This window comes from Delphinus delphis, chromosome 8 (genome assembly GCF_949987515.2).
Source record: "Delphinus delphis chromosome 8, mDelDel1.2, whole genome shotgun sequence".
Lineage (NCBI taxonomy): Eukaryota > Metazoa > Chordata > Mammalia > Artiodactyla > Delphinidae > Delphinus > Delphinus delphis.
In genome coordinates, this window is record NC_082690.1 from 91,109,523 (window position 1) to 91,136,717 (window position 27,195).

Here is a 27,195-nt window from a genome sequence, read left to right on the forward strand (position 1 = left end):
TGGTAAATTGGCTCTTCAGAAAACAAAAAGTCATGATTTTTAGTTTATACTGATTTTTGTGGTGTAAATACTGCCATCATGGCTGATTTTCTAACTAGCAACATTGCAGATCTGAAAGTGAAATTGGGAAAACGTGCAAATAATAGGCTCTTTGGTGCCAATACTCAGTGGTCCCCGCATATCACTGCATTCACAGGTGATATAGCAATTAAATATTTCTACAAAGCAAAATGCAAACCTTTAAAAAGTGTTCATTTTTTCAAAAAGTTAAAAAAATGATTTTCAGACACATATACAATGAAAACATGAGAAAGATTTTATTCAGTTCATTAATGAAGGAGGGAACTGATCAGATGGTAAACCTGGTTCAAACAAGAATTAGAAGAAAAATGATTATAAGTCCACTGTAAAAGGCATTCTAAAATAGTCTACTTAGTTAGCAACAAAAATGATTAATGACCTACAGGACAGTACATAACTTTTGGAGTTATTTTTCTGCTAGACAGAAATTTTTTGCAATTCTATTGGATAAGATCTACAAGTTTAACAGGTAATTTATGAGTGTGTGAGCCTTTATTTAATAGCAACATCAACCACAGTTACATTTTTCTAGAGCGTTAAGTCATTTGTTGCAGAAGTTTCAATATAAATTTGAAAGAATATACTGTCCACATTTCTGCTTTATTTCCAAGTTGTAAACAATTGTTCTTAATGACCCTGCCAATTTGATAATATATAGTCTCCAAAGGTTATTCTTGATCACAAAAATGATAGTCCCTCCTAGAGAAAGGGAAATAAAAACAAAAATAAACAAATGGGACCTAATGAAACTTAAAAGCTTTTGCACAGCAAAGGAAACCATAAACAAGACCAAAAGACAACCCTCAGAATGGGAGAAAATATTTGCAAATGAAGCAACTGACAAAGGATTAATCTCCAAAATTTACAAGCAGCTCATGCAGCTCAATATCAAAAAAACAAACAACCTAATCCAAAATCAGGCAGAAGACTTAAATAGACATTTCTCCAAAGAAGACATACCGATTGCCAACAAACACATGAAAGGATGCTCGACATCAGTAATCATTAGAGAAATACAAATCAAAACTACAGTGAGGTATAACCTCACACCAGCCAGAATGGCCATCATCAAAAAATCTACAAACAATAAATTCTGAAGAGGGTGTGGAAAAAACGGGGAGCCTCTTGCACTGTTGGTGGGAATGTAAATTGATACAGCCACTATGGAGAACATTATGGAGGTTCCTTAAAGAACTAAAAATAGAACTACCATACGACTCAGCAATCCCACTACTGGGCATATACCTTGAGAAAACCATAATTCAAAAAGTGTCATGTACCAAAATGTTCTTTGCAGCTCTATTTACAATAGCCAGGACATGGAAGCAACCTAAGTGTCCATCAACAGATGAATGGATAAAGAAGATGTGGCACATATATACAATTGAATATTACTCAGTCATAAAAAGAAACAAAATCAGACCTACTAGAGAATGGACTTGAGGATATGGGGAGGGGGAAGGGTAAGCTGTGACGAAGTGAGAGAGTGGCATGGACATATATACACTACCAAACGTAAAGTAGATAGCTAGTGGGAAGCAGCCGCATAGCACAGGGAGATCAGCTGGGTGCTTTGTGACCACCTAGAGAGGTGGGATAGGGAGGGTGGGAGGGAGGGAGACGCAAGAGGGAAGGGATATGGGAACATATATATATGTATAACTGATTCACTTTGTTATAAAGCAGAAACTAACACACCATTGTAAAGCAATTATACTCCAATAAAGATGTTAAAAAAAAAAAAAAAAGATAGTCCCAATAGGCTTTGGCTTAATTATTTACATAGGGCTACAAGAAGCGTTAATTAACCATATAAACCTCTTTGAGTATACAGTATTGAGCACATTCTGAAGGAAGAGAATTAACTTCTGTCTCAAAATGTCGTCAAGGAATCTCAAATTGTATAATGTCAAAGCCTTTATTATTATCTCTTTCATCTTGAGGCTAACCAAGAAGAAAAATTCTCTCCACTATATTTCTCCTATAGTGCTTTTTTTTTTTTTTTTGCGGTACGCGGGCCTCTCACTGTTGTGGCCTGTGCCACTGCAGAGCACAGGCTCCGGACGCGCAGGCTCAGCGGCCATGGCTCACGGGCCTAGCCGCTCCGCGGCATGTGGGATCTTCCCGGACCGGGGCACGAACCCGCGTCCCCTGCATCGGCAGGCAGACTCCCAACCACTGTGCAACCAGGGAAGCGCTCCTATAGTGCTTTTTGACTTCAGTGATTTTCCCTCTCCTCTTTTCAACTGAAAGTATCAAACTAGTCTGATTCAACCAAGGGTTCTTCTTACTAATACGAACTTTCAATCTTATATAAGAAGGTTTCTGAGCTAGCAGTTTCTGACTCTTTCTTTCTTGAAAGACTAATACCATCAGTGCTCAAACTCTGGACTCAAGAACTCTCTACAACTCCTAAAAATATCTGAAAAACTTAAAGTGTTTTCGGTGGGTTTATCTCTAAACGTTTACTGTATTAGCCATTTTAAATATTTTTTACTAATTTATTTAAAAATAACAATAATAAATCCATAACATATTAATGTCTAAACACGATTTATTTATTAAACTGTATTTTCCAAAATAAAATTGTGAGAAGAATGGGATTATTTTATACTTTAATATCTCCTTAATAAAATAGATCTCCTTAATAAAATATATATCAGCATTCAACCTGTCAAGTTTATGTAGAACATCTATCCTCACTAGATATGTAGTTAGAAAAACAGAGTATTTTGAATAGCTTTTTTAGATCATTGTAGATATTTTCCTTTGATACTACTTCAAAAACATGATATGTTATTTCTAAAGGTTATTTGCAATGTGGAATTTGATATCATATCAGTAAATTTTTCATACTGTTTCTTTAAAATCCATTGATGTATTCTGTCTTTTGAATGGATCATTTCTCTGTCCTTCCTTTTATAAGATCTTCCATTGGTCATTTGGAAAATATTAGTTCACTGGATTATACAGATCTTCCAAATGTAAACACAACTGATCATATGATATCAGAAATTGTATTAGTTAATATCACCAGTGATCTCATCAGAAAAATCTCTTACTACTAGCAAGTTCTTAAGATCATGGTGACAGATACAAGTTTTCCAAAATTATAATTTTTGTTTGAAAGCTCAAAAATTTTTAATAACAAGTGCTGTCAGTTTTTCCTTGACTTAATAGATGTACGTATTCACTTTTAAGAAAATATGTGCTAAATATCCAAATCTGAATAAACATGTCTATTTATCATTCTGTCAAGTAAAAATGGACAATGATGGGGTTACGGAGATAGCAGTAGGTACAGCTAGTAAGAGGATAGTAATATTACTGAGAATATACTGAGTCAATGTCTGAATATGCATGTATTTACATACAAAAGCTGCTACCTTAAAAATTCTAGCAATCATAAAAACATTTTCCATTAGCTGTCTGAAAAATATTCTCATCAAATATCATGCAACATCTAGACAGATCCACTATATTCCCATAAAAAGTGAGAATAAAAAAGCATATAATGTCTTAATATTATTATGAAAATAGTTTTGACCTCATAGCACACTTTTGAGAAATACTGAGCATGATTAAAGTATTAGAAATTTAGTTTATCTCCTGGAAATGTTGGAATATTTAATTTATATACATTTATTTATGAACCAATTAAAATATTCTTATTTTAAGAGGTATTTTAATCTAATTTATTAATACTTTTAAACATAGAAAAAATGTTTCACATTCATACAAGGAGATATCAAGACCCTTTCTATTTACAGATGACAGACCTACAGAAAGCTTAGAGGTTACCCTAGTCAAAGTAAACACAGAAGCATAAAAAAATCACAGTTTCATATCTCAAAGAGCCGTTCTCCTTTCCAGTGGGCAGTAAATCTCACAAATAGACTAAAATGAAATAGTCTAAAAAAACTTGATCCTTTGTCATCTCTTATCCAACAAAGAATAGATCCCATCATCCACCTGCCTGAGATCATCAAATGGTCACATAAACCAGGATACAATCTTTGCTGCTTTCATAATGGAATAAATTATCAACTGTGTACAAATCAGCTTGACACATATCTGCAGTGCTCTCTTTGTTATACAGATGAGACAACGTAGTATATCCCAGGATGAGATACAGATTAATAAGTCCCTGGGCCTTTTTATGGAAAAGGCATGGACATGACCATGAGTTAGGCAAGATACAAACAAAATAACACACTCAATAAGAAAAAAAAGAAACCAAAAAAATCAAGATTACAAGAAAGAACACAAACTTAGAGAAATAGAGTCAGTGAAAGTAAGGTCCTAGTGTTACCTGAGAATCATTTCAGGGGCTATGAAAAGATTTGCCTGAGTCCATGAAGTGTGCTTTTCAGACAAAACGATTTAATTGTCTCTGGCAGGTGAGTCCTTTGAACTTTTGGTGCGTTCTCCAAAACTGTCAAAATACAATTTATAAACACTTTAAAATGTGATTATATGTCAGACTTAGGCAGCTTACTAATTAATAAGCATGTTCAAATGATATTTTTAGGAACAGAGTATTTATAATCCACTTGGGAAGATAGTACAAAATATGTGTACTAGATCAAACTGGTTAATAGCTTAGGGCAATAAAATTGTAATCTTTAGAGTTCTATTTTCTACCAGAAAGTTATTATTTTCACTAGACAGGTATACAAGTTAACATGTTACTTCTGTAGTCTAAGCCCTTAACAGCAAATAGTCAAATCAAATAAAGTAAACTCTCCTAAAAAATTAAGTGATTATTGGGTGCTTTAAACAATTAGTAAGGTATTTAAAGGTCATGCTCTTCACATTGTCCTTACTCCCCAAATTTAAATAATTTATCATGCTTTATAATTTGCATATATTTGCAATAAATAGTATATTATACATGTTTTGTCTCTAAAATATTATTTACATACCCATTTAAACTGGAATATGGAAAATACCTTTCTAACCTTTTGGGTCCAGGCTAGTGAAAGTTTAAATGACAATGTATCCAGTCTTTGTTTCCTTCACATTTCACAGAACCAATTCAAGTGTAGTTCTCAGCGTGGAGCTAGTTGAAATACTGAGTTCAGACCAACTAACCCTGGGATTCAATAACAAAAGAAAAGATACAACTTAAAAGCCTTTGGCAAAAAACAGAAGAACAATTATCTTGTAACTATTGGGTATCAAATGAGAGAACTTAAAAACAAGAATGATAAAAATGTACTTATAGCTTTCTATCGTCTTTTTGAAGTCACTTATGGAAGTTCAGAAATCATCAGCCCCATAGTTTTAAGCCCTCATAACCCAAGATGCAATTGTATTAATAATTAAAGCTTCTGACAGCTATAGAAAGTAATATACAACCCTACTTGCTTGACTGAGTGGTAAATGATTTATTATAAATGATGAGTATTCTATTTTTCTTTCCTGATTGGCTTAAGTCCAGGAAATGAAAATGTTAGTTATTGACATGTGAAGAAATGAAATCAGTATGCTGAAGTGATTCCATTCCAGTACTATAAATATAACTAGTGTTGCTTTAATGTGTTTTAAAGCTAAGACAAAAGCCACCTCTGACAGTTCCATTTATTATCTTAACATGGAATATTCTGCAATCGAATTTATAGTGCCCTGCCACTAATAATAACCAATGAGACATTTGACTAGTAGTTCCTCAAATAAAATCTTGAGTATAATCTTCAAACTTAAAGTCTGCAGATTCCTCAAATTCTGCCCTTTCCTCAAGTTCTGTATTTCATCTTATGCTAAGATCGAAGGCAGAAAATTGTCTCTAAATTTCTTTGCAGCTGTGAAATTTTATTCTAGAGACAGAACACCAGGGGAAAACCACCCTTCCTTTCACAGTGTTATCCCTAAATTGGCTTCAATTCAACTTAAATAAAAACATTGTATATATGAAACATTATAGATTACTTGGGGGAAAACTAAAGGAAAATATGTCTGAATACTAAGGAAAAAAAATCTTTCAAAAAAACCCAAAACTTTTAGAAGAGACTACTCACATACTCAGCTCACATACAAACTAGCATGCCTGACCTGAAGTATGTCCTCTTCTATGTTTGAGAAAGAGGACTTGATTGAAATTAAAAAACAAACAAACAAAGAAAAAAACACCTTTCTTTTCTCAGGGTATTGGCTTGGCTCTATAACTTCTATCAACCTCTCTGCATCCTTCATTCCATCACCCACATCAGCAGGGTAAACTAGGACACAATTACATTTTCATGGCCAAGAATAGCCAAGGTATTTTTCAAGAAGAACAAAGTGAGCCAGTATAAGATATTGATTTCTATTATAGAATTATAATTTTCAAATGAGTGTGGTAATTTAACAAGAATATACAAATTGACCAATGGAACACAATAAAGATGCATACATACATGGTAAACTGATTCATGAAACAGGTGACACCACAGTACAATGGAGAAAGGGTAGAATTTTAAATAAAGGGTGCTGCTATTTACAATAGCCAGGTCATGGAAGCAACCTCAATGCCCATCAACAGACAAATGGATAAAGAAGATGTGGTATGTATATACAATGGACTATTACTCAGCCATAAAAAGGAACAAAATTGGGTCATTTGTAGAGACATGGATGGATCTAGAGACTGTCATACAGAGTGAAGTAAGTCAGAAAGGGAAAAACAAATATCATATATTAACACGTACATGTGGCACCTAGAAAAATGGTACAGATGAACAAGTTTGCAGGGCAGAAATAGAGACACAGATGTCGAGAATAAACGTATGGACACCAAGGGGGGAAAGTGGCGTGGGGGAGGTGTGTGTGATGAATTGGGAGATTGGGATTGACATATACACACTAATATGTATAAAATAGATAACAAATAAGAACTGCTGTATAAATAAATAAATTAAATTAAATTCAAAAAAATAAAATGAAGGGTGCTAGGTAAGTTGATTCCATACAGGAAATAAAGGAACTTTGTTCTTCTTATGACAACAAAAATTCAATGCCAGATATGCTGCTGACATTGTTATGGAAGGTAAATTAATACAGACTTTTGAAGAAAACATAGAGAATGTCTCCTGAACTTGGATTAGGCGTAGCCATCTCATGCTCAATTTTTAAAATACTTTTTAAAAAGGAAATAAAAAATAAATAGCAATGTATGAAGAAGATTAAGAGCATTTTTCCATCAATAGATGGGTCATAAGAATGAAGAGGCAATACATAGAATGGAATAAGATATTTGAAGCACATATATTTGATAAATATCTAGTTCTCAAAAAATAGCAAAAGAAAATTTTACAAGTTGATTAAAATCAGTAGAAAAAAGCAAACTTGAAGAGTTACTTTATAAAAAAGGATGTGCATAAATGGCCAAAAAGCAAATGAAAAGTGTCCCACTTCATTTGTTATCAGGGAAATGTAAATTTAAACTACAGTAAAATTTCACTGAATACCCAAGGGACATTCTAAAACATAAAAGGGATCATAGCAACAGGTATCAAGGAATTGGAGTAATAGGGAATCTCATTATACACTGCTGGTGGGTATATAAGTTGTTAGCAAACTCTTTAGAAAATTACTTGGTAGTACAAAACTACAGTGAACATAATCTACTACCCACCGGCTCCATTTCTGGGTGTGTAACTAACAGAAATGTGCACACCAAAAGACATATATTAGTGTGTTTATAGCAGCACTATTCATAAGTTACCCTAAAATTGAAACAACGCAAATCCCAATCAAGAGTTGAATGAATAAAATACGATATGGTCAAACAATGGAATGCTCTACAGAAATGAGAATGAATGATTTACACCTACTTGCAACAACATGGATGAACCTCAGATATATTATTTTGAGCCAAAGAAGCCAGATACCAAAAGTATATGATTCTATTGATGTACAGTTTAAAACAGGCAAAATGAATCTATAATATTAAAAATCAGAATAGTGATTACCCTGGGGGAGAAATGAATAGATGATTACATGTTAGATTTTTCTAGGATGCTGCTAGGATGTTCTGTTCCTACAAGCCAGTGCTGGTTACAGGTGTAGTTAAATTTATAAATTAATCCCCCCATTTCTGATTTGTGTATTTTTCTGCATATATATTATACTTCCACAAAAATGTCAAAAAAGGAGAAAAAATATCTTTAACGTTTTTTCAAAATCTTTCACCAATGCATTTCCCCAAATTGCAAAGCTCAATCTAGGAATAATATCATTTAAAAAATTTTTATTAATTTTATTTTTTGCTGTGTTAGGTCTTTGTTGCTGTGTGCGGGCTTTCTCTAGTTGCAGCGAGCAGGGGCTACTCTTTGTTGCGGTGCGTAGGCTTCTCATTGCGGTAGCTTCTCTTGTTGCAGAGCACAGGCTCTAAGCGCTCAGGCTTCAGTAGTTGTGGCTCGCAGGCTCTAGAATGCAAGCTCAGTAGTTGTGGTGCACGGGCTTAGTTGCTCTGCAGCATGTGGTATCTTCCGGACCAGGGCTAGAACTCGTGTCCCCTGCATTGGTAGGCAGATTCTTAACCACTGTGCCACCAGGGAAGCCCTATCATTTTTAATATGGTGTGTTAAAGGGGCAAAGTAATTTCAGCAAAAGAGTTGATTCAGACTAGGCTATGCCACACACACACACACACACACACACACACACACACCAGAGACGCACACTCACATATATCTTCTAAGGAAATAAAATTATTCTCAGATTCAATAAGGTCTAAATCCATATTAATAAAGAATGATTGTTTTCCTAAAGCAATAATTGGTAGAAATATGACATGCCAGAAATGAAAAAAACTCCTTTATATTATTATGAGAAGCAATTTCAACCTTATTTATAGCTATATCTGGTTTTTCCAAACTCTATCCGGAGACATAATTGTTCATTAAAAATTGTCCTGTTATTGTGATTTCTCCCCCAAAACACCATTTATTAATCTTCATTCAGACTATACAAGAAACCTGCTAAAGAAGCTAAAGAGTTTTCAGTGTTTTACTAACTCAAGATGGAAATGATTGGGCAGTGTGACACACACTGCTCCCAAGTAAGTGCTGGCATTTATGACTAACTTCCCCGTAGCACCTCTCATCCGATTTAAGAGGAGTTAAATCTCCTATGTTCTCCGAGCCAGGAGAAACCTACAAATGTTGAATATTTTTGGCATGTAAGAATTAAATGTTATCTTAAAGAGAGCATTACAAACTAATGGAAAAATATTTTTTTAAAAATACAGTTTTTAGAAAAGTGGTTGGAAAAAATTAAGTTTGGATCTTTACATCATAGAGCAACTAAACTATATGCCGCCCAATAAATTTAGAAGTTATGTGTAAAAATGAACAGTCTTAAAACACCAAAAACAGTACAAACAAAATGTAAAATGATGATGTTCTAAGGGAAAATAATCAGAGGTGAATAAGGTGACATATTAAGTACACATTTTATAGATATGTTAAACCCTGAATAGTCACAGATAACATTAAAAGATTAAAAAATAAACTTGTAAATTTTGTAATAAGTATGATCGAAATTAATTTTTAATATGTAAAAATGTCATAAATCTAAATTTATTAACATATACAGCAATAAAAATAGAAATAGATGTGAAAGAATGGGTACAATTTTTTAAAGAAGTGTTTTACTTTAATATTGATATAATTACTTAATTTAAAATAACTAAATTCTATTTGCTGCCAAAATTTTTTTTAGGACTAATACTTTGTGAGAGAGGGTATGGTGTGACCAGAAATTATTACTGCTGATGAAAGATAAAATTGTGGTGCAGGTCTGGAAATGATTTTGGAAGTCTATATAGAGAGGACAAAAGTATTTTTCTATCCTTTGGGCCAGAATTAAATTCCTCAAAACTTCATTCATAGGTGTGGCAATTTAGGTGAGAATATGTATTATAGAATTGTTTACAGGGGAAAAAAGGAACTAACCTACAAATTAATAGATGAGATTGTTCAGTAATTTATGTTACTCATATGTTATAGAATGTTATTCATCAAATACTTTATACTTTTGAAGAATATTTAATATAGCCTAATGCTATGCTAAAAGCAAGTATTGAGTTAAAAAATATACAATAATGTATTTGCAGGATAGTAGTTTAATGCCAATTTTATAAATATATATCTATTTCTACCTTCATTATTTTTTATCCATCTATTTATTAATCATCTGAGTAGTGAAAAACTTTTCAGCATAACAAAATATTAAACTTTGGATATTGGAATTATCAATAATTTAATCTCCTTTTTATATTCTTATATTGTCCAACATTTCTCAGGGAACACTTTTAAAATCACAATAAACTGTTGAAAATAAATGGCTTCATTCCTCTTAAGTTTTTTCACCTTTGCTTTTCTTATCTTACTGTAGTTGTACAATGTACATGTACAATGTATATTTGTACAATGTAGCCAGTTGTACAATGTACATGTACAATGCATATTTGTACAATGTAGCCAGCACAGAATAGCACATCATGTATAAAAGGAAATTATTTTGTTATTCATTAATTCACCCACTAGATCATATTGGACTACTCCTCCTTATATTCCACAAATAATCATGTATTTAAACTACTAAAATTTCATCAAAAGTCTTTACTATTTCCAACCTCTCTGCAACTGATAAATCAGTTTCTCAAAGAATATAGTTTTTCTGCTGATTTCTGTTTCCAAGATCTTAAAACTTAACAATTAGAGCTAAATTACATATAACCACACAAATCTGCATCTTCTCAAAAGTAGTTGAGGTAAACAAATTAAATAGTTCTTAGTAATTGAATATAACCTATCAAAATTATGTCAGACAATGAAACTTTTTTACATATTTCCAATCTAGAAATTTATTTTAAGTGGCATCTGATTTCCTTTCCTTTTCTTTCCTTTCTCCAAGTCAAAAATGAAGTCTACTTTACTGTAATATAACCGGTAATCTGAAATAAATGCCATACTTTTTGCATAAGTCAAAACCTGTGTACATTACCTTCATGAACTTCAGACTCATCAACATCAGCATCAGAAAGGAATACAGGATTCCAAATTAGTATTTCAATATCTCTTTGTTAATGTGAAAATCATTTCCTGAAGCCTAGCCAATCAAAACAAAAAGAAATTGGATGTACACCAAGATTGAGGATTTCTGCCAATGTTTCCTTTATGTAAATAGCACCAGAAAAAGAAACAGACAAAAATATCTCCAGAATCTGCTTAGACTTTCAAATCAAGGGTCACCTGGAAATGTTTTCTCACATAGATGATTGCCAAAATTTGTATACTTATTAGAGAACTTTTCAAACAACTAGATTTCTTATTGCATATGAACTCAGAGGGCCTCTGTGGGTTTTGCAGTGGTACTGAGCTGGACTCACATCTCTGAGTTGCCATATTCCACCTATATGACCCTAAGCCTACAATGTCCTCTCTGTCAAGAATGACCTTCCTCTTCCTTTCTGCTTAGAGAATCATCTCATTTTTCAAAACTCGGAAAAAAAGAAAAGATAGCATACTTCCAGGAACTTTTGGTGTCATTGAAGGCAGAATCTCTCTACATTGAAAATTAGAAATAACTATGAACAAGCAAATGGTAAACTGATCCATACGGGATGAAACTACATAAAGTTGAGTTTGGAGATATTAAGAAAGTTACTATACAAATGAAAAATGAATTTTAATATTTAGTTTTGGCATAAGATAAAATAGCTAGCATTTTATTTTTATATACAAAAATAAAAATAAAGTTATGGCAAAATTAAAATTCCAAAGTAATCAAATACTGCCTTTTACATATGTCTTTTGCAAATGGTAGGCACATAGCAGGAAAAAACAGCACTGAGTGAATGGAAACATGTAATATGATAAAGGAAAAAATGAGAGGATATGAGAAATGATGTAAGAAATTACAATTAATCATGGTTTCACCAGCCTCAGAGAGACGATTTTGAAATGCAGGCTTTCACTTGACAGTAGCCCTTTTCCTTTCTGAGGGGTGGCCTACAGAAACCCACTGAAGTTTAAGACATCATCTGAGGGTGAGAAGGACCTTTTATTCCTTATTATTGTTTTACCTTCACTTCTCACCACCCTCACATATGTACCAGCAGGAGGAGGAGGATACTCTGCGAGGTTTCCAGCAGCCATGTGTACTTTGTGGCAGATACAGAGGGATTATCAAAGGACACTTGCTAAATTCACATAGTATTATGTATTACGAAAACCACAATAGAATAATGATAATTATAATTGATTTAATTTTTTATTTAATTTTGCTAAGATTCCTTTTTGTGGCCACATTTAAAACAAAGATGTGTTCATAGGTGACACATGATAGAAAATGTGCTTTATTTAAAACTGAGCCGGATAAGCACACTGGGTTTGTATTTATCACCTAAAATGGCACCCCAACGTGGTAAGATGTAAACACAGATTTCAATTCACTGGGCTCCTTAAATATGCATAAAATGTGAACTGCTCTGTATAGGTGCACTTCCTTACTGAAAAGAATCACATTTGGTGGTAAACTAGGAAGTCAAAATGCAATGATTAAAAGTTTATATAATTAAGACAGAAAAAAGATGAAGACGATGGGGACAAGGGATATTTCTTATTTATCTCATTCGAAGCAGCAAGCAAAGAATCAGGAAAAATGTGGCACTAAATAAATCCGTCATGGCTTTAATCATTTAACAAATATTACATTTCTACTATGGCAGTCTTCTAAATGTGGGGGAGGGAGGGAATGGGATATAAAGGTAAGGGAATCATATTCTAGTGATAAGGATAGTGTTTGTTGAATGAATGACTATACCTACCTGGGTAAATTCAACTAAAGAAGGGGAGAAAGTTCAGATAGGCATAAAGATTTGGAAAGAATCTTTTTATTGTATGCATATTATCTATACTTTCGATTTATAGAACATTTATTTTATCAAAATTTTATATTTACAGATTATTATTTTACCTCACAACAACACTCCAAGAAGGTGTTAACATAACCATTTCATTGATGAGTAAGGCTCAAAGTAGTGAATTGTATTGCTTAAATTCCCATAACTATTAGGGGTCAAGTAGAATCTTGAACCCAGGTTCTGGTGGTTTCTTTTGTTTTACTTTATGGAAGAGAGTGCATCTTCTCTACTACAGGCACACCTGAGAGATATTGTGAGTTCAATTCCAGATCACATCAATAAATTAAATCACAATAAAGTGAGTCACACAAATTTTTTTTGGCTTCGCAGTACATAAAAAGTTTGTTTACACTATACTCTAGCCTATTAAGTGTGCAATAGCATTATGTCTAAAAAAACAATGTACATACCTTAATTAAAAAAATACTTTAGGGCTTCCCTGGTGGCGCAGTGGTTGAGAGTCCGCCTGCCGATGCAGGGGACACGGGCTCGTGCCCCGGTCCGGGAGGATCCCACATGCCGCGGAGCGGCTGGGCCCATGAGCCATGGCCGCTGAGCCTGCGCATCCGGAGCCTGTGCTCCGCAACGGGAGAGGCCACAGCAGTGAGAGGCCCGCGTACCGCAAAAAAAAAAAAAAAAAAACTTTATTGCTAAAATATGCTAACCATCCTCTGAGCCTTTAGCGAAGTCCTAATCTTTTGCTGATGGAGGTTCTTGTCTTAACATTGATGGCTGCTGACAGATTAGGTGGTGGTTGCTGAAGCTGGGGTATCTGTGGCAATTTCTTTAAATAAGACAACAATGACGTTTGCCCCATTGATGGACTCTTCCTTTCACGAAAGATTTCTCTGTAGCTCACAGTGCTGTTTGATAACATTTTACACCCAGCTGAATTTCTTTCAAAATCAGAGTCAATCCTCTTAAATCTTGCTGCTGCTTTATCAAATAAGTTAACATCATATTCTAAATCCTTTCTTGTCATTTAAGCAATCTTCAAGCATCTCCACCAGAAGTAGCTTCCATCCCAAGAAAACACTTTCTTTCTCATCTATGAGAAGCAATTCCTCATCTGTTCAATTTTTAACATGAAATTGCAGGCATTCAGTCACATCTTCAGGCTCCACTTCTAATTCTAGTTCTTTCCACCACATCTACAGTTACTTTCTCCACTGAAAACTTGAATCCCTTAAAGTCATCCGTGAGGATTGCAATCAACCTCTTCCAAACTCCTGCTAATATTGATATTTTAGCCTCTTCCCAGGAATCATAAATATTCATAATGGCATCTGGAATGATGAATCCTTTCCATAAGGTTTTCAATTTACTTTGCCAAGGTCCATCAGAAGAATCGCCATTTATAGGTTATAGCCTTGTGAAATGTATTTCTTAAATAAGACCTGAAAGTCAAAATTACTCCTTGTCCCATGGGCTGCAGAATGGATGTTGTGTTAACAGGCATGACAGCAGCATTAATCTCCTTGTACATATCCATCAAAGATCTTGGGTGACCAGGTGCATTGTCAGTGAGAAGTCATATTTAGAAAGGAATCTTTTCTGAGCAGTAGGTCTGCACAGTGGGCTTAAATGATGTTGTAAACAGATGTACCATCATCTAGACTTTGTTGTTCCATTTCTAAAGCACAGACAGAATAGATTTAGCATCATTTTTAAGGGCCCTGGGATTTTGGGGGTGGTAAATGAGACCTGGCTTTGACTTTAAGTCACCAGATGCATTAGCCCTTAGACAGGCTGAGAGTCAGCCTGTCTGTCCTTTAAAACTTTGAAGCCAGGCATTGACTTCTCCTCTCTACCTATGAAAGTCCTAGATGGCATCTTATTTCAACATAAGGTTGTTTCATCTACACTGAAAATCTGTTGTTTAGTATATCCAACTACATTAATTATCTGAGCTAGATCTTCTGGATAACTTGCTGCAGTTCTACGTGAACACTCATGGTTTCACCTTACACTTTTATGTTACAGAGATGGCTTCTTTCCTTAACCCTCATGAACCAACCTCTGTTGGCTTCAAATCTTTTTTCTGCAGCTTCCTTACCTCTCTCAGTCTTAACAGAATTGAAATGAGTTAGAGCCTTGTTTTGGATTAGGCTTTGGCTCTAGGGAATATTGTGTATGATTTGGTGTATCCAAACCACTAATACTTTCTCCATAACTAGAAATAAGTCTGTTTTGTTTTCTTAACATTTGTGTGTTCACTGGAGCAGCACTTACAATTTCCTTCAAGAACTTTTCCTTCACATTCACAACCTGGCTAACTGGTGCAAGAGGCCCAGACTTTGGCCTATGTCAGCTTTCAACATGCCTTCCTCACTAAGTTTAATCATTTCTAGCTTTTGATTTAAAGTGAGAGACTTGTGACTTTTCCTTTCAGTTGAACACTTAGAGGCCATTTTAGGGTTATTAATTGGCCTAATTTCAATATGGTTTTGTCCTCAGGAATAGGAAGACCCGAGGAGAGGGAGAGAGATGGGGGAACAGCCGGCTGGTGGAGCAGTCAGAACATACGCACAATATTTATTAAGTTGACCACCTTATATGGCACAGTTCGTGGTGCCGCGACACAATTACAGTAGTAACATCAAAGATCACGGATCACAGTTCACCATAACAAATATAATGAAAAAGTTTGAAATATTGTGAGAACCACCAAAATGTAACACAGAGACATGAAGTGAGCAAATACTTCTAGAAAATATGGCACTGATAGTCTAGCTTGAAGAAATGGTGCCACAAATCTTCAATTTTTAAACAACGTTCTATCTGTGAAGTGCAATAAAGCAAAGCACAATAAGATGAGGTACGCTCTTACCTTCATGGAACCTGTCAGGGTTGTATTCCCATTAAGTCTCTTCCTGTGAAAACTAATCCAGTGAAAAGAATATTGTACCTGCATTTGAAAAATCGCAGGCTCTATCTGGTATTGCTGTGGACAAGCAGCTTGCCTGTGGTCATGCGCGCTCATGTACAGTTTCTTCATTTCTGAGGAGACTTCTACAAAGTTTCTATCCCACTACAATCAACGGTCCGTTGTCTAGTGTAGATTTTATTCTAGTTTTTCTTGTTGTCTGTTTATTAGTGCTCCTTGGGGTATTCTGCTTGTCACCCACTTTTCCCAAAGTCTTGAAGAGGAGTTCCTTAGGATCAAGGCCTTGTCTGGAACTCCTGGTCTCACTGTTTCCTCGATAGAACTCAAAATTCTTCCAACTAGTGCCATTGGAGAGGTTACTATAGGGCAAGTCACACTTTATTTAATGTTCTCTATCTTTACTTTCCATGACACTATTATATAAAACATACAGGTGTATAAGACTTAATTAAAGCCTTGAGAAAATGAAATGTAATTACAGTGTAGGAGGAGAAAACTTAGATATATGTGCCACATAATAATTTTCTTACAGAATAAGGGTACTTATTCAAGAGGTTAAGCTTTAAGGAGGCAGGCGGGGAAGAAGGTCCCTTTATAGAGAAAGACTATTTTCATCCTAATTTCTTTCATTCAGATTTTTTTCTCTCTTCAAAAATTGATCTAACCTCTGCTAGTTTGCTAACCCCCTCTACCCACAAAATTTCATCTGATGCCAAGCTCCATATTCCTCCTTTTTTTAATCAGGTGAGATTAACACACTATGGGTGTGTCAGGACAGCTTCAGTAGGATAATCAGGGCTTTCTATTTGAGAGAAACGTATATTAATTACATTCTGAGAAGTACAGGAAATATCTATTCTTCCCTGACCGGATGACGAGAAATGATATAATTTGTCTCTGCATATAGTAAATTTAGATTTAGAACTCTTTGACTTCACCCCCTTATGCAGTATTATTTGTAATCTTAAAACCACACGGTCATCACCAACTTGTACTTTCCATGGAAATGTGCTTTTTTAGTTGATCTTAGAGTCCACAGGGCCAATTTTATAACTTTCAAACAGGATGCAAGTCCCTTCTCCTTCTGGTCTTCCCTTGGGAATTTCCAAGACAGATACTTTGTCAAAGTACTTACTTCTCTTCTGTCCTAACACTCCATTAACTGCTTTTCACCTTTATCAACAGTTGTTTTGGTCATTAGCATTTGAATTGCAACAAGTTCATGCCAGTACTCATCATCACCCAAACTCTTGTTCAATTTTTCCTAAAAATCATTGTCTGCACTTCTCCTGATTCTCTGTTGCAAGTTCTCAAGCAGCTCAGTTGGTGATACTCAGTCTACCCACAGTGCACTTCAAGGCATGTATTGTACTCTTCCAGCATCAAGTATTTACAGAGGGTGACTACCTGACTCCTGTTCTCCAGTGTTCCTTTTTTTTCCCCAGGTAGTATGGCAATTTCTCCCTTATTTTCAGTTGTACCCACAACATAGTGGTATAGGTCCAAATATCAATACATTTGGAACTTCCATACTTAGCTCCTTGGTGGCAGGAAACCCCTATCATATTCATTTGGATTGCTGTTAATAAAGGGATTTTCTTTTTACCTTTGATCATCCCAACCTCTGCTTTGAACTTAAGGGATGGGAAATGAGTCAGATAATGCTCAGGATATCTTTATTTTGTGCCAGGGATCACTATTCTCTTGTTATACTGTTGTGAAAATGTAAACCAAAATATATGAATTAATCAAAAAGATGGGTGGGATGGACTGAAGGCCACCAGACGAAAACCAAAGGAAATGTCTTTAGTTTGACTTGTTTCCAATTGATTAAAAGTCTTAAATTGAGTGAGGCTCTAGATTAACTGTGTTTTTTTGTTTTGTTTTGTTTGTTTGTTTATACTGCAGATACTTTTTTTTTTTTTTTTTTTTTTTTTTTGCGGTATGCGGGACTCTCACTTTTGTGGCCTCTCCCATTGCAGAGCACAGGCTCCGGACGCGTAGGCTCAGCGGCCATGGCTCACGGGCCCAGCCGCTCTGCGGCATGAGGGATCTTCCTAGACCGGGACACGAACCTGCGTCCCCTGCATTGGCAGGCAGACTCTCAACCACTGTGTCACCAGGGAAGCCCTGCAGATTCTTATTAGTCATCAATTTTACACACATCAGTGTATACATATCAATCCCAATTGCCCAATTCAGAACAACACCATCCCCACCCCACCGTGGTTTTCCCCACTTGGTGTCCATACATTTGTTCTCTACATCTCTGTCTCAACTTCTGCCCTGCAAACCGGTTCATATGTACCATTTTCTAGGTTCCACATATATGCGTTAATATACAATATTTGTTTTTCTCTTTCTGACTTACTTCACTCTGTATGACAGTCTCTAGATCCATCCACGTCTCAACAAATGACTCAATTTCATTCCTTTTTAAGGCTGAGTAATATTCCATTGTATATATGTACCACATCTTCTTTATCCATTCATCTGTTGATGGGCATTTAGGTTGCTTCCATGACCTGGCTATTGTAAATAGTGTTGCAATGAACATTGGAGTGCATGTGTCTTATTGAATTATGGTTTTCTGTGGGTATATGCCCAGTAGTGGGATTGCTAGATCATATGGTAATTCTATTTTTAGTTTTTTAAGGAACCTCCATACTGTTCTCCATAGTGGCTGTTTCAATTTACATTCCCACCAACAGTGCAAGAGGGTCCCCTTTTCTCCACACTCTCTCCAGCATTTGTTGTTTGTAGATTTTCTGATGATGCCCATTCTAACCAGTGTGAGGTGATACTTCATTGTAGTTTTGATTTGCATTTCTCTAATAATTAGCGATGTTGAGCATCCTTTCATGTGCTTCTTGGCCATCTGTATGTCTTCTTTGGAGAAATATCTATTTAGGTCTTCTGCCTATTTTTGGATTGGGTTGTTTTTTTCTTTAATATTGAGCTGCATGAGCTGTTTACATTTTGGAGATTAATCCTTTGTCCATTGATTCATTTGCAAATATTTTCTCCCATTCTGAGGGTTGTCTTTTCATCTTGTTTATACTTTCCTTTGCTGTGCAAAAGCTTTTAAGTTTCATTAGGTCCCATTTGTTTATTTTTGTTATTTCCATTACTCTAGGAGGTGGATCAAGAAAGATCTTGCTGTGATTTATGTCAAAGAGTGTTCTTCCTATGTTTTCCTCTAAGAGTTTTATGGTGTCTGGTCTTACATTTAGGTCTCAAATCCATTTTGAGTTTATTTTTGTGTATGGTGTTAGGGAGTGTTCTATTTTTATTCTTTTACATGTAGCTGTCCAGTTTTGCCAGCACCACTTATTGAAGAGACTGTCTTTTCTCCATTGCATATCTTTGCCTCCTTTGTCACAGATTAGTTGACCATAGGTGCGTGGGTTTATCTCTGGGCTTTTTATCTTGTTCCATTGATCTATGTTTCTGTTTTTGTGCCAGTACCATATTGTCTTGATTACTATAACTTTGTAGTATAGTCTGAAGTCAGGGAGTCTGACTCCTCCAGCTCTGTTTTTCTCCCTCAAGACTGCTTTGGCTATTCGGGGTCTTTTGTGTCTCCATAAAATTTTAAGATGATTTGTTCTTGTTCTGTAAATAATGCCATTGGTAATTTGATAGGGATTGCATTGAATCTGTAGATTGCTATGGGTAGTATAGTCATTTTCACAATGTTGATTCTTCCAATCCAAGAACATGGTATACCTCTCCATCTGTTGGTATCATCTTTAATTTCTTTCATCAGTGTCTTGTAGTTTTCTGCATACAGGTCTTTTGTCTCCCTAGGTAGGTTTATTCCTAGGTATTTTATTTTTTTAATCTAGAAGAGGTGCCAATTTTTGTTCAGTAAAACAGATAACCACAAGGTTATCTTTTTTAAAAAATCTTTATTTTATATTAGAGTATAGCTGATTTACAATGTTGTATTAGTTTTGGGTGTACGGCAAAGTGATTCAGTTACACATATACATATAGCTATTCTTTTTCAAATTCTTTTCCCATTAAGTTATTACAGAATATTGAGTAGAGTTCCCTGTGATATATAGTAGGTCCTTGTTGATTATCTATTTTATATATAGTAGTGTGTACACAGTTATATTTTATTGCTCTGTGAGATATTAACAAGTTTTGTATGTAACCAGGCAACCTTATTCTAACATTACTTTCTTAAATTTACTACCAATACCCTAGTTTCTTAAGTGTTGTGTGGACAAGTTTTAACATCTTCCCAGTTTCCTCATTAATTAATGAGTTAAATAAAATCTATGACAAAAGTTGTTTCTTGGGCTTCCCTGGTGGCACAGTGGTTGAGAGTCCGCCTGCTGATGCAGGGGACACGGGTTCATGCCCCTGTCCGGGAAGATTCCACATGCCATGGAGCAGCTGGGCCCGTGAGCCATGGCCGCTGAACCTGCGCGTCCAGAGCCTGTGCTCTGCAACGGGAGAGGCTACAACAGTGAGAATCCCGTGTACCGCAAAAAAATAATAATAATAAATAAATAAATAAGTTGTTTTTCAATGAGCCTGAAAGTCATGATTTTACCTTTTAAAAAATTTAACTTTAAACATTCTGCTCCCACCAGTGAATTTCCATTTAGGATATTCTGGTTCATCCTTGTGTGACTTCGCTTGACTCTGCCATTCGGATTTCCAGTAGTACTGATGCAATGGATGATTCTACATTTAATAGGTCTTACAAATTTCCTGTTTTTTAAAAAATTTTTAATTATGTATTTATTTTTTGCTGCATTGGGTCCTTGTTGCTGCACAAGGGCTTTCTGTAGTTGAAAAGAGTAGGGGCCACTCTTCATTGTGGTGCACGGGCTTCTCATTGTGGTGGCTTCTCTTGTTGCAGAGCACGGGCTCTTGTTCACGGGCTTCAGTAGTTTTGGTGTGTGGGCTCAGTAGTTGTGGCTCCTGGGCTCTAGAGTGCAGGCTCAGTAATTGTGCTGCACAAGCTTAGCTGCTCTGCAGCATGTGGGATCTTCCCGGACCAGTGATTGAACCTGTGACCCCTGCATTGGCAGGTGGATTCTTAACCACTGCACTACCAGGAAAGTCCACAAATTTCCTTTTAATTCACCTTTTAGAGTCATTCAACTGATGCTATTACACTTCCCAGGCCTCTGACCCACCAATTTTGATTTTTAATCAGATGAAAAAATTCAATTAAAAATAACTTCTGATTTAAACCTTCATGAAAATATACATAAAAGATAATTTAATTTTGTGAAGCTCATATGCCTTTTTATAATAGAAGTCCAATCACATATTTGGAATACAAAGTTAGTTTCGTCAGCTCAAAGATTTTAAGAGAAAAGTTTACTGATCTGGATTATTGACCCAAAGTTTCCAAATTAATGAAGATTACTCTATGGAAATTTAAGTTTGGAGCCAAGAGCCAGGAGAAGCAGCCATTTGAACAGATTTGTACTGGAGATACAGTGTATTTAAACTTTCATTTTAGAATCTTTGATTACACAGTCACTGGGTGTTATGTATATATATCAGCATTCAGTGCAAGTTTTTATATCAGGAAAACCAAAATAAGTACACAGCAGAAACTAATTTATTCTGCTTATTATTACACTTGAAATTCTAAAGCTCCTGCTCCAATAACATATGGATCCTTGTTACTGTAATTTTGTCATGTTTAAGAGAGAAAATTTCATGTATTGGGCTGAATCTCATCCATAATACCATGAATCTCTGATGTCTGAAAGTAGAAAAGTAAATGATGTGATGACATTGAGGCCTGGATGGGTCTCTCAAGAAACTCGTCCAGCAGACCACTCCTCTACCTGCAAGAAACCTTCTCACTTCCCAGTCCTGTATCACCACTACTACCCCAGGGTTCCAGGAGACACAGTTGAGGATGCCTGCCTGAGAGCATTCTAGAAGCTGTATGAAATCCCATATTTTCATAGTTATTTCTCTTTTTTGTTCCCTTTCTGGTAAATACGGTGGATTTACCTTTATAATAGTGATATAAAGCTTCTTCTTTAAATAAAGTTAAATTAAAAATGAATTCTTACAAGAGAACAGTTGAGTAAATTATAGTTCTATTGGCATATGGCTAGAACAAAGCTTGAAACTCAAATAAGTGCACAAAAGTAATCTTGTGCCTTTGTGAAAATCAAAGATTGATACTTAGGGAATCTAAAATAGGGATAACACTTCCTTGTATTTAAGATTTTTTTTTTCCAGTAAATCTCATGGGGAGGTTAGTAAACAGTATAGTCAATGGAAAATATACTCAGGCTTTTTGGTTAGGCAAACCACAGCTTAAACGCCACCACTGTTTAAGGAGACCTTGGACTCAGGGTCCTCATTTATAAAATAGGAATCTTATCTCTTGAGGCTGGTGTATGGATTCAATGACATTGCACACATAAAGTGAATGGTACGTAGATCCTACTCATTCATTACCTTTGACTCCTTCTTGAATAATGATATTTGCTGTTTCTGTTTCTTAATGGCTTATGAACTGGAAGTAGGTCATTTTACATTGCATTATTTTTTTGTAATGTGTCAACAAAATAAGGAAAAGTCAGATATTAAAGCCCCATATTACCATGGCACAGGGAAATAAAAGTCTATGTCAATGGCAAAAAAGAAAATGAAAAAAGAACAAAAGAAAGAGAAAGAAAGAAAGAAAACTGTATATCATCCACTGAAATGCCAGATGGACACACCTGATGGCAGCAAGTAAGCAGTAATGGCAGAGAAGTGTACGCTGTGACAGATTTAAACCCAGGCATATCTTTTCTTGGTTCCATGAGTGAATCCCAAATGACAATAGTACTAAGATATTTGTGACTTTTTTTTCTTTACTTCCTACTGTTTTTATCATTTTGTTTTTGTTTCTAGTTTGTACACAGACAACAAGTTATTCTACTATGGTAATAATAAAAATCAAATATTTGATTTTATGGTCTAAATATTTGATAATCTCCATCAAAAAGATTATAGAGATCTATTCTATGTTGTTTGAGCTAGGAAGGAATATATGGCTTGTTAGTCTATTTATTTGTTAGTTTTTTAAAATTGCTTTTTAGCCTGTTGATTTATTTGTGAGTGTATATCAATTAAGAATTGCATATGCACTGAGAAGGAAAATAGCTCTTTGAAACCTGAAAAGATGATTTTTCATTTTGTGTTTACTTTTGACTCAGGGTTTACTTTGTAGAATTGAAACATAATTTGTCTATGTGTCTGTAACTGAAGAAAGCTTTAACCTTTCATTTTGAGTGTGAAATATTTTCCTAATTCCAGAGGGTACAAAGTAGATTATAACATTTCTTAATTAAATAGATTATCTTCCAATTGTTTTAGTTATATGTATGCACATATAAAAATTAGAATATTTTTAAATTTCACAGTAAATAAGTAAAATGAATCAATGATCCTTTAAAAGTACTAAGACATATGTTTATTATAGACACTGCTATCATAGAAACATTTAAAGAGTCTAAGATCATATAAGCAATGTGAATTTTTAAAATTATATTACTTAAATAATTTTATGTTTAAAGATAAATGATAACTATGTTTGTTACTTGTTTCAATATGGCATAAAATATAAACCTTTTCTAAGATTATAAAAATATTATCTATTTTATAAGATTTATAAGAGCTTTATTTTTTATAAAATTTGGATTTGTTTTCTCATAAAGAGATAAATTAGTCTGAAATTTCTAAACTTCTCATACTGGTTTACCAACATTAAATCTATATAATGTTTAAGCTCATAAAAATGTAAGTGTGAGGGGCTTCCCTGGTGGCACAGTGGTTAAGAATCTGCCTGCCAATGCAGGGGATATGGGTTCCAGCCCTGGTCCAGGAAGATCCCACATGCTGTGGAGCAACTAAGCCCATGCACCACAGCTACTGAGCCTGTGCTCTAGAGCCCGCTAGCCACAACTACTAAGCCCATGTGCCACAACTACTGGAGCCCATGCTCCACCACAGGAGAAGCCACCACAATGAGAAGCCCATGCACCGCAACGAGGAGTAGCCCCTGCTTGCAGCAACTAGAGAAAGCCCACAGGCAGGAACAAAGACCCAACGCAGCCAAAAATAAACAAATTTTGAAAAAAGAGAACAAATGTGAAAATGATTTTTAAAAATGTAAGTGTGGGTTTAATTAAGTTGAATCATAATTCTGACAAGATTTTTTGTAAAAAGTATAAATATGTTTTATAGTACATCATACTGAACAAAATTTATTAGATCTTTAGATAACCAAAATCCTTCAACTAATACTAAAATGAGTTAGTGAATAATCTTTAAATTCTTAGATAATTTCTTAGACTGAATAGTGAACAACTGGTTACATAGCATAATTTTAATTTTATATTATTTACTTCTTATTTGCATGTGGTATGGAGTGGTTTTATCTTTGGTTCATAGTAATGAACCTGTTCTTTCTTGCCACTTTAATAAGGCAGAAAATGGATGTTTGTAGCTATACTTATGTTATATGTATTTATGAGCTGTGATAATTTGCTAAAATTGTGCTTAGATATAACAAAGTTTCAGTACCATTTTTCAGTTTCCTCTTTCAATAGAAGATGGTAATTTTGGTTAAAAATTATAACTAATATTGGTTATTGAGACTATACTAGGAGTAATAATCATTGAGAAAATCACTGTGTATGTAAAATTGAGGCATTTGCTTTCAAAGAAAAAAGGAGAGTAATTTTGTCTTAAAGTACAGGTTTGATCCAAAATAAGAAAAAACACAGAAAAGGAAAAAAAACTTTGCTGTGTACAGCAAGTAGTAGAAGGTATGAGGGAAGTTAATTTTGTTTGCCTTGGTTTATAATACCTGGGCTTGAAAGGCTCTATGAAGAGTTTTAAATTTTGGCAAAGTTAAGTCAGTTTCAATGGACTTACTCACCAGATAATTTTAAGAGGTTTGGGGAGACTCATGAAAATTTTGCTGTCAAACATGCATTGATGCAAAATTAAAATTTGGCTTTTTTCTCTGTCAAATTGAAAACTAAATCTTAGAAACTCTTAATGGATAATAGAATATCATTCTTTATCTTCTACATAAACTTCCCACGTAGCAGAGATGCCATATCTTATCAGAATAATATTCTCTGCTTAGGTTTGACGTTATATGCAACTGGTTAATTTAAAACAAAAAAGGAAAATATTTATTCACTTATGGAAAAAGGAAAGTTTCTTACAAAACTGTTATAATCTTTTATGTTTATTTAAAGCATTTTATCCCTTTAAGTAGATAGCCAAATACTGTTTCTCCACATCAATGGTCCTATCTTGAGTCATCAAATCTGCTCTAATTTTTTGGTTTGCCTCAAATATCAGATCCCAAATTTAGAAAAAAATAAAACAATATATTTAGGGGGTCTTTATAGGTCTTCTAGACAAGTACAAAGATCTGTTGCTTTACCTTATAAAAAAAAGATGATAGTAACAATTAGGGTTGTTTGCTGTGTTCCATATTTCATAATTAGCTTAACATTATTGTAAAATCTGTGTGGGAAGAATCATCAAAACAGCAGAAACCCACAACCTTTTCTTTATTAAAGATTATATAGGTCAAATATTATTATAATCAGTATTTCAGAAATTATGCAGCACTCAAGTAATTTGCCAGAAGACTTGCTATAAACTATAGGTTGGACTTTGTGATACTGATTTAAAAAGGCAGTCAGAATGCCTACTGAAAGGACTTCACCAGACACTCTAAATATTGTTGCTTCAAGGAACAGATAATTAGAAGTATCTTCCAAGCTGACAACGCTTAGGAAACATTCGTACAATATAGGTGGTCTGAGTCAGTAATTCTAGAAGTCTTTTCTATCTGGAAGTAGACCTACTTTATGAAAGCAGACCACTTACTCAAGATGCATAGTTAAAAAAATTACAAATTACATAATGAAATGATGAAGGAAATTCAATTGTGGTGATATTTTGGAAATATTGTTGGTATCATTTTATTGTCCTAATTTTATGTATGTATCAGTTTTATAGACTGAATATTTGTTCCCACCCTGCTGCCCCCAATTCATATGTTAAATCCTAATGACCAATGTGATGTATTTGGAGGTGGGCCTTTGGGAGGTGATTTGAGTCATGACTGTGAGCTGTCATGAATGGATTCATGCCCTTATAAAAGAGACTCCAGAGAGCTCCCTTGTCTTTTCCACCATGTGAGGAGACTGCAAGACAGCTGTCTGTGAACCAGGAAGCAGGTTCTCACCAGACACTGAATCTACTGGCAACTTGATCTTGGACTTCTCAGTCTACAGAACTGTGAGAAATAAATTTCTGTTGTTTATAAGCCACGTAGTTTATGGTATTTTGTTATAGCAGCCCAAATGGACTAAGAAAATGAGGAAACCCTTTTAACTCTTAATATAGTAGGTTATGCTTTTCCAAACTGAAATTATCCATTTTAAATAAAATTTGTTCTCAATAACTCTTCAGAATTGAGAGAGAAATACTTTGCTGAATCACCTTACATTTTCCAAGCAATCGCTTTATTTACATAGGCTCAATGAAAATCCATCCTCCTTTTTACCAAGATATATAATTGGAAAAATAGACTCATAAGTAGTCAAATTGATTGTGTAATCAATATCACACCTGTAGTGTCATATTGGAGAATAAATCTCATTTAATAAGATATGTTTCTTTTCCTAAGAAACACAGATACTCTACCCAATATCAAGTAACAAACACAGAATGTATGCTCTGGCCTAAAACAAACAAAAAATCTCCATGAAATACATGAAACATGGCTTATCAAGATACTGAACATCAGGCAATTTTGATGTAAATTAACATGCAGTAAACCATTACCTATAACTGACTATTTTTCATCCTTTACTTCATCATTCAGTTTCCAATTTATTTTGAAACTAGCCTGTCTAAGTCTAGATTGGATTTCTAGCAATTCAAGTCAACATTTATTCAGCTTATGCCTCCAGTACTTGTACTAGATAAAGTAGCAGTGGTGTAAATTTGACATTTGATTATGACCCAGTGAAGTATATTCAAACAATTTCAAGTCCAATGGTGGATACATTTATAACAATAATCAACAACAAAAACAAATTAAAACAAAATAAGTATGTGGTTTTAGATGAATAAAAATACCTATGCAAAAAGTATATTCCAGGCAGTGTTCTAAGGTAGATAGAGAGAAATCAAAAAAATATGGATAATTATTTTATACTATAAACTATTTATATAGTTTATAAATAGTATATAGTTTATATATACTATAAACTATATTATATTTTATAAATAGTAT

At 34.5% G+C, this 27,195-nt stretch overlaps 1 long non-coding RNA gene and 1 pseudogene across 3 annotated transcripts in view; one reads left to right on the forward strand and one right to left on the reverse strand.

Annotated features, from left to right (window-relative positions):
* Positions 1-27,195, reverse strand: part of LOC132429178 (uncharacterized) — an 83,984-nt gene that overhangs the window by 35,720 nt on the left and 21,069 nt on the right. For 2 of the 3 annotated variants that reach the window (XR_009520307.1, XR_009520305.1), the window contains exons 2-3: positions 5,043-5,176; positions 4,394-4,516 (exon numbers count right to left, since the gene is read on the reverse strand). This is a non-coding gene — a long non-coding RNA (uncharacterized lncRNA). Of the gene's footprint in view, positions 1-4,393; positions 4,517-5,033; positions 5,177-27,195 lie in introns of all 3 variants that reach the window. The other variant, XR_009520306.1, reaches the window with a different exon arrangement.
* LOC132429346 (AP-5 complex subunit mu-1 pseudogene) lies at positions 9,086-21,618 on the forward strand (annotated as a pseudogene).